The sequence below is a fragment of the Melopsittacus undulatus genome, chromosome 9 (genome assembly GCF_012275295.1).
Source record: "Melopsittacus undulatus isolate bMelUnd1 chromosome 9, bMelUnd1.mat.Z, whole genome shotgun sequence".
Classification (NCBI taxonomy): domain Eukaryota; kingdom Metazoa; phylum Chordata; class Aves; order Psittaciformes; family Psittaculidae; genus Melopsittacus; species Melopsittacus undulatus.
The window spans coordinates 2987450-2995821 of record NC_047535.1 but is presented as its reverse complement, the minus strand read 5'-3'; positions in this window follow the sequence as shown (position 1 = coordinate 2995821).

Below are 8372 nucleotides of genomic sequence, written 5' to 3'. Positions count from 1 at the left end.
ACAGTGCAGGTCCTCAGTCATCCCTGCCTGCCCTGGTCAGAAAGCATCACCAAGGCCAGGATCTGCTCCCCTTGGAAGGCAGTGGGAAGCATCCTCACCAAGTGCCACCGCCGGCAGTGCTATGTGGACTCTCTGGTGTCTACAAAATGTGGAGCTCACTCTGCAGTCATCCCCTTGGTGATGAACAGCACCAGGGCCTCGTTCCTCTGGCCAGATGCCAGTAAGCTAGAGGAAGATAAGCTGGTACCATAGTGACTGCTTCCCTTCTGTGAAAACTGGGTAGAAACTGGTCAGTAGGTTCAAAAGTTACAAGGAAGCAGGGGAAAGAGCACAAGTAGACATGCCATCCTATTGCACAAGCCTGGCTTCAGCTGGGTAAAAAATGTGCTTAGCAAACCCTCTATTCTCCTGCTGGGAAGGGGGCTGTTCCTCAAAGCAAGCTCCAAGACACAGGTTTAACTTCTAAAAATATACTATAGAGAAAGGCACTTTCTTCCTCTCACAGTAAGAAAGCAAATCACACATCACATTCTGGCCTGAGACTGATGTTGGTAAGGAAGTGTCTAGCACTATGTGCAATGTGATTTAAAGAAAGGCAAAAGAAAACATACATAGTATTTCATATTTGCCTGACTGCTTTCAGCTCAATGGCTACTCATGGGTTACTGGATTGACTGTGTTATATGTAACCTGAAATAGAAAATGCAGGTCCTAGGCTCCATCCAGTGATCCCACAGAACTCAGTCTGCAACTGAAAAAGAGCAGAAAGAGCTCTTCCTGTCCCAGGGTGCCAGAAGATTTACAACAGCATTGGCTGCTCTACTCTGATGACTAAGTGTTGTTGCTATTAAAAAATGTGTAGTTTATCTTAAAGATGAGTCACCATCAGTGAAGCTCTCCAAGATTTCCTCTTTCCAGCTGAAGAGTTAGCAGCCTTGCAGGGACAGAAGATACCCACTGTGTTTAGGGGATGGAGATCCCTGTTTGGTTATGCTGTGCAAGTTCACATACTTCAGAAAGCCAGGGCTTAATTTATTCCAGGAAACTCCATCACCATGTCTTTCTAGCACCTTACCTCACAGCTAAGCAACCCACAACAGTCCTGTGACAACCGCTGATGTGATGCTGCAAGGCATTAACAATTTCATTCTCAGCAGCAATCCTGCTGTCTGAGATCAATGTGAGGGACTTTCAGCCATGTGTTTTCCATCCCCTCCTGGGTATCACAGGCCCAGTCCCACCAGTTTCATTTCAGAGAGCAGCAGGAGGCTTTAGCGCTTGCATCTGCTGTGTAGCATTAGGCCCCTCAGCTTGAGCCAGCCCAGCTTGGCAGTTCAGAGGTTGTAAAATACAATAGATGAGGAAAGAGCAAAGGAATCCTACCTTAGTGCAGCTTTACTAAAGATGAGATATAAAGCACATGTATTCACACCTACAGGGGGAAAAAAAGAAGAGAACTGTTAAATACTGCAAAATGCCATTTTTGAGACGTTGTTACAGGAGGGGTGGCTGTCAGCAGCTTAACACATGGACTGGGGAAAGGGAAAAACCAAAGTTGGCTTGATTTGCAGCAAAAAAAAAGGATTAAAAACTTCTATTTAGGAAAGTCTTCCAGACCCAGGGGGATGTATTCTAGAATGGGATCTACAGAGGGACTTCCAGCAGTGGGATTTCTTAATAGTAGATACACAGGGAAGGTGAATGCATCTTCCTTCATATGGGGAGGTGGATGAAACTGTTGCGTGAGATCCTTCTTGACTATATCATTTCCACAGGACACTGGCAGAAGCCTCAGCAACAAGACTCAGGGGCTAACCATAGAATCCCAGACTGGTTTGGGTTGGAAGGGACCTTAAAGCTCATCCAGTTCCAACCCCATCACAGGCAGGGACACCTTCCACTAGAGCAGCTTGCTTCAAGCCCCTCTCCAGGTTTCCTGTAGCCCCTTTAGGCACTAGAGGAAGGTCTCCCTTCTCGAAGGTCTCCCTGGATCCTTCTCTTCTCCAGGCTGCACCAGCCCAGCTCCCTCAGCCTGCAAATAAATAATACCAATATAATAATAAAGCCCACAGGTTATTTAGGTCTTTAACCCTGTTTTTCCTCTCACTGGGGAGCTGGGCGATGACAAACATGGTACCCTAGAAATGCCCTGCAGACCCTGCTCCCACCTCCTCAGCCTGACCTGCTCTCCCCAGCTGTCTGCTCCCCTTCTGCTCCAGAGTTCACTCCTCACCTCTCCCCACTTTGCCATCCCATGTCCCTCCTCTGCCAAACAACTGACTCCTGGAAAGCTCAGTGCTGTGTTGATAGAAGCTGTCCATAAGTTGTAGTTGTGCTGCTGCCAACAAAACCTCCTTCCTCGTCGCCCCCGTCGGATTCACGAGCCGGTTTCCACATCTCCGTGGGGGATAAGTTTATGCTGCACAACGTGGGCATTTTTCAAAGTCAGGAAATGAATTTTTAAAGTATTTGCTGAAAATAAATGAATGAATGGAATGAAAATGCTGGAAACCCAAGCTGGGCTTAGAACGACCTCAGGTTTTTGACTAAACCCACTACTGGTTCTTCTTTATAGCATCTTTCAGGAGGAAGACCTGAAAGTGTTTTGTGGCGATTAATGAATTCTGCCTTGTAGCACAGCCAGGGAAGACAGTGGAGCTTCTCACCCTGCAGAATGAAGGCACAGTGACAGAGCATTGAAGAGCTGGGCTCCAAACCCATCCTCCTGCAGCAGATACATTCAATTGGTGCAATAGGGACATTCTGCAGCAAACATGAGATGACCTGAACATCAGTGACCGGGAGAAGAGCTCCTAAAACCAGTAAAGCAGAAAAAAACCCAGCCAATAATAAGAATCTGCCCTTTGATGATGACTTGTCTGCTAGCAGGGATGGGAATGGACGTCCAAATCCTGCTTTCTTTGGGTGATAAGGCAGTGAAAGAACTGTTATTCCTAGCCCATAAATGGGTGAGACATACTGTGCAAATCCTGCAGATAGCTGTTAAATCTACCACATTGTTAATTTAAAGTAAGAAGTAAGAACTTGAAGCATTTTGGAGATGCTCTGAGGGGAAAGACAAAGCCAGCTGCAGCAGAGAGTATAAAGGGGTTTAGTGGAGAAGAAGAGGTCAGAGGTAGGAAGAAGGCAAGACACGGGGAAGCAATGCTCAGTACTGGCTCCCATGCATGGCTAAGGATGTGACACAAATGCAACACAAACAGATCCAAACTCTCCTTCCCCTCAGAACTACACAGCAGAGTCATATCCAGAAAGTGGGATATTTGAAAGCTAATTACTGGGATATTTATCACTGAAATCAACAGCATGCTAGAGTATCTCCAAAAGCCCAACAGAGATGCAAGCCAGCATGACTAACTGGGCGAGGATCTCTGCTAACAAAGCAGCAAGTTCCTCTGCTATTTCATTTGCAACAAGAAGTCAATCCTGGCAGAATACTCGGGGTTTGTTTGGAGCACATCACCATGACAGCAAAGCTCTGCCCAGTTCTTCACGCATTGTATGACCGTGGGGAAGGGGAAATGAGACTCAAATTAAAAACCATGGCCAGATGTCATATGGGAGATCACAGGAGATAGAGATTGGAACTGATGCTCTCTGGTGACAGTTCCCAGCATATGGATGATGGTTTCATCCAACAACAGAGCCGGTGACCAGCCCTTTCTCTGGAGCAATGCTGAATTTTCAACAGCACGGGTTGAGTTTCCCAAGCCAGGCAAATGAATTCCACTTGGTTTTGAGTGTGAAGAAACTACGGAACATCTGAAAGGTCATCAGTTCATACAATAGTTATGCATTCGAGCAACAGGATGGCTCTCAGCTTAACCACCACACTCAAGCCAGGCGGGTTCGAACGGCATCTCCAAGGATGAAATCAGGACCTTTTGGGAATTGCTGCTGAGAAATTCCTGGCACAATGTTTTTGGGGCAAACCAGCAACCCCACGCTGATAAGAGAGGCTCCAGAGGCAGGGAAGTGTCCTGGTTTAAGCAAACATACATAAAAAGCTTTGAGAAGTTTGACATTTCAAAAGGGACAGTTTTGCTCTGCAACGTGAAAACACCATTTCAGCACTTCAGTTCATTTATAACATTTTAAGTTACCCAAAGAGTCTTTAAAGCATGAAATTACATATTCTGATGGAGCTCATGTGATTGCTTCCTCTCTGCTTACAGAAGTTGGAATTATTCTTTGCTTCCCTTGCTAAAGGAAGAGAAATCAAACCCTTGGGAGAATTCAAACCTCTTTCAGTCTGACCTAGGCAGACACAGTGGGATTCCTGTGTGTTTCAAAACAGGGCCCAGGGATCCAGCCTGGCTCCTCTGCTCCTCCAAGGAGCTTTGTTTCATTCTCAGATGATGCAGTCTGTGGTCCATTTGTTTTGGCTCACACAGCAGTAGCTGCACAGGTACAGGGTTGGGTTTTAAATGAGTATATCATTGCCCCAAGAGAAAATGCCATTTTCTCTGACAATCACAGTAAACTCTCAGTTGTCGAAAGCAGTCCCTAGAACTTCTTTAAGGAGTCTGGTCTCATTCCAGTGACAAGTTTGGATTCAAAAGTGTCATGTTCTTCTGGTAAGCAGCTCATTTAGAATGAAGAGTATTTTCAGTGCTCAACACACGAGATGTAAATTCGGGGGCTTGCAGCCAAAGGCACCATTCCTATAGAACAGAAAGAGCACAGGCTGTTCCCTACAGCTCTGCTCGCTGCGACAGAGGCAGAGGGCAACCTCTGCAGCAGCCCCGTTCTGGTTAGACATCACCCTGTGGACTATGAGCCATGTCAGCAGAATAGAAGGAATGTTTTGGCTTCTGAATCAGGACCCTTGGAGGACCCCTCCCATTCACCACAGTGAATAACAGCAAATTGAAATGCAGGCACTGCCTACCCCAGTTCCCTGGCATTTAGCAAGCACTTGCACCAGCGGATTATCACCAGTCGTGTTCTACCCAGAGCTCCCGAATACTGCAACAACCTTCTGTAGGGAAGAATACAGGATGTGCATACAACACCATTAATACCATGGGAATAGCATCTGGGTTTGAAGATGCAGCGTCCATAGACTGGATATGCACAAAAGCACTGAGGAGGGGAGCTGGTCGTTTGGGGTTTGACCCCAATTTCTACATTTACAAACAAGAGAAGCCAACAGAGTTTAATGCATATTTCTTTTGCAGAGCAACTGGGTCCTCACTGGAGTTGCTGTGGCTGCAACTCGCTGTGTTAGGAGCCATCTCCAGCAAGAAGGCACTGGAGCAGGAGGTAATTGAGGGTTGTCTCCCAGAGGGAATTTTCCCTTAAAAGGATAACTCCATTGTCGTGATGAAACCAGCCTGTTTCCACTGCCCACAGAGCTTTCTGCAGACACAGCTGCCAGAGCTGGAGGCGGTGGTGAGTATTAGCAGCAGACAGGCAGGAGCAGTGGCTGCTCCTTAAATCCTACAGGAGCACGGACCTCTCTAGGCCATGTTCTCCTGTGAAGGGCTGCAGGACGGGCAGGCAGCCCCAGAGGGTCACTTCAGCGCCGTGTAACAAGAGGCCAGCTCCTACCATCTGCTCAAGGTAAAAGGAAACCTAACAAGAGAGGGATTGCAACCAGAGGAACCAGCCTCACATGGAGAGCTTGCACTGAAAGTGAGCAGTGTTTTCAGAGGGGCAGGCAGGATGCCAGCTGAAAGCATGCCAAGGCCACGAAGGATTTTTTTCCAATTAAGTATTTCTTCACCATAAAATAACCAAACCCCCAGTTCTTCATCTGAGAGTCCATGGAGCAGTTCTGATCAAAGCTCTTTAGATGGGATCAAGGAGAATGATGAGAGAGCAGAACCCTAGGGTGGCCTCTCGCACAGCAGCAGGCTGCTGAGAAGGGAGAGACAGGTTTGAGGCCAAGTTTCCCTCTGGAAGACTTAAGAGCAGTGACTTGAACCTCAGCTTCCCACAATCCAGAGGAAACTGCCCTAATTCTAACAGAGCTCCAGGCCCAAGATACCTCCTTGTCCTCTGGCCAGCCCACCCACCTGGAGCCTTGCACTGTGCTCCTCTGTGCAGGGCTGGAAGGGCTGCCCTGTGCTTTTCACATGGACTAAGGCTGTGATGGGAAAGGCTGGGTTTGGCCCAGTTATAGTGCCAGGCACTGGTTTGCACCTCGCAGCTAAAGCCTCCCTGTGCAGATCTTGGGTGAGGTTTTCAATCTGACTCATGCTCATGTGGTCTCTAACATAGAATAACCCACTCAATGTGCTGCAAAAGAAGGAACTAGGACCCGGTGTTTCCCCGCACCCTGAGGAGCAGACAGAGTATGCACCAGCGAGCAACAGCCAGCTCTCAAGAGACTCCTGAGCTGGCAGTACAACAAAGGCTTACACAAATAACATATCATCCCTTCCTCTGAGGACTGGCAGCCTGCAGAACCCCAAACTGCTCTAGTCCTTGTATTACAGTGGGATGGAAGCCCAGAGAGCTGGTGGGGCAGCTTTCTGCTCACCAACAAGCCATCACAGCTGGAAGCAGGATCTCCTAGCACTGAGCACTGAACACCTTTAAGACCACCAGCAACTCTCTCCAGATCTCAGGAGCTGCAATAACTCTTCAGCCATTCCCAGCTCCTCCTGGGCGTTGCTCCATCTGGTTCCAGGCCGTTGCTACGCCTGTGAAGCATCCGCTTGAAACAGTCCCATTTTGGGAGCTCCGCAAGCAGCCATGGAGACTCAGCACACTTCCTCTTTGCTTTAGGGGTAGAAAACTTCATTTCCTAATCAGTCTTCCTCTGCAGAGAGAAGTATTAAAAGCTGCAGCAGGGTAACTGTGTTAGTGCCCATACACAGAAACTCATCCAGAGATTAACAGCAGAAAGCTGGAGAATCACAGGTGTCTACAGGCACAGACTGGTTGCCATTTGGCTCTCCCTTTCTATGAGTAACAGCATGAAAATGGGTCAGGCTCCATAACTGAGTCACAGCCAGTGAATATAAACTTCCTCTTCAGACCAGGAGAACCTGGGCAGGTGGAGGAAGAGCTCAGTGTAGATAAACACTGCATGGTGCATCCATGGAGCTGTGCAAGTCCTGCTGCAGGGCCTGGAATCTGCAAGCCTGTCCCAAAGGAAAACCCTCTGGTGGAAGCATATGATATATATATATATATATATATATATATATATATATACACAACAACATCTGCCTTCTGTTTCCTGTGCTCTGTACAGTGTCCCTCTCTACAGATAACCCTGTCCTTACAGAGAAAGCAGGGGTTGTGCTTTGCAAACACTGCTGAGACCAGCTACAGTTTGAATCAGCTCCTTCTATATCTGTGCTCAGACCACGTGCAACCACCACATCTCAGCATCATCTGCTACATGCTCAAGTGATGTGCTGACACATCTGCCTGGGGTTGGTTGTTCCCTCATCCCTCCTTCTACCAGCACATTGCACTGAAGACAGAAGCAGGCAGGCAAAATGCTTTCTGCCTTTCCATGTGCCCTCTGCACAGACAGAGCAGAGCTGACACCCAGCCGAGCTCCTCACCCTCTCTCCACTGATGTCATGCTTTTCCATGTTGCTGCTTATGCCCAGAAGCGAGGAAGCCCCTGGAATGCAGCAACCCACTGTGGGAGCTGTTCGTGCACTGATCACCAGCAGCAGACTTTAAAGGGAAGCCTGGTGGGCTGCAATAAAACAAAGGCCACAAAGCTATTTGACATCAGCAGAGCTCCTCGTAGAGCACACGACTGTGGCTGCTGTCCCAGCCCCCTTCTCCTGCCTCCAGTTCCAAGACCATGAAATTGCTTATTAGGTTTGGAACAAAACTCTTTCAGTGCACTTGCATGTGGCTGGAGGCAGAGACAGATGTTTTGGGCTCTGGAAGAGAATTGCAGAGAGAGAGAAATGAAACGCTTCCAAAGCTGCGCTGCTGCCTCCTGACACTGTGCTTTCTCACTCCTGTTGCACTCCGTGGTTTCCCATGGGATCAGAGAAGAAGGGAGCGATGGCATCACAGCCTGGTGACCCTTTGCTTCCACTTTGCTGTCACTAAACACTCCAATACAAGCTCTTTTGGTCTGGATTTTGCACTGGCTCCTCCAGCATGGTGTAAGAGCAGCGCAGGGCTGTGCCTTTGGCTGTAGGTTTCAGCTTTTCAGCTTTGTGGTTGTAAGATCCTACATTTCAGCTGCACTTTTGTCCTGAAAAAGCAGGGAAGGGATTGTCTTTAGGAGCCAGACAGCCCTCAGAGGCTCAGGAAGCAGAAGATCCTCCCTCTTTTTACACATGCAGGAAAGTGAGAATCAAAGCATTGCCTGCAGGCATGTCAGCAAGGGGATTAGGATTTACTGCCCAATTCTTGCTTGGTTT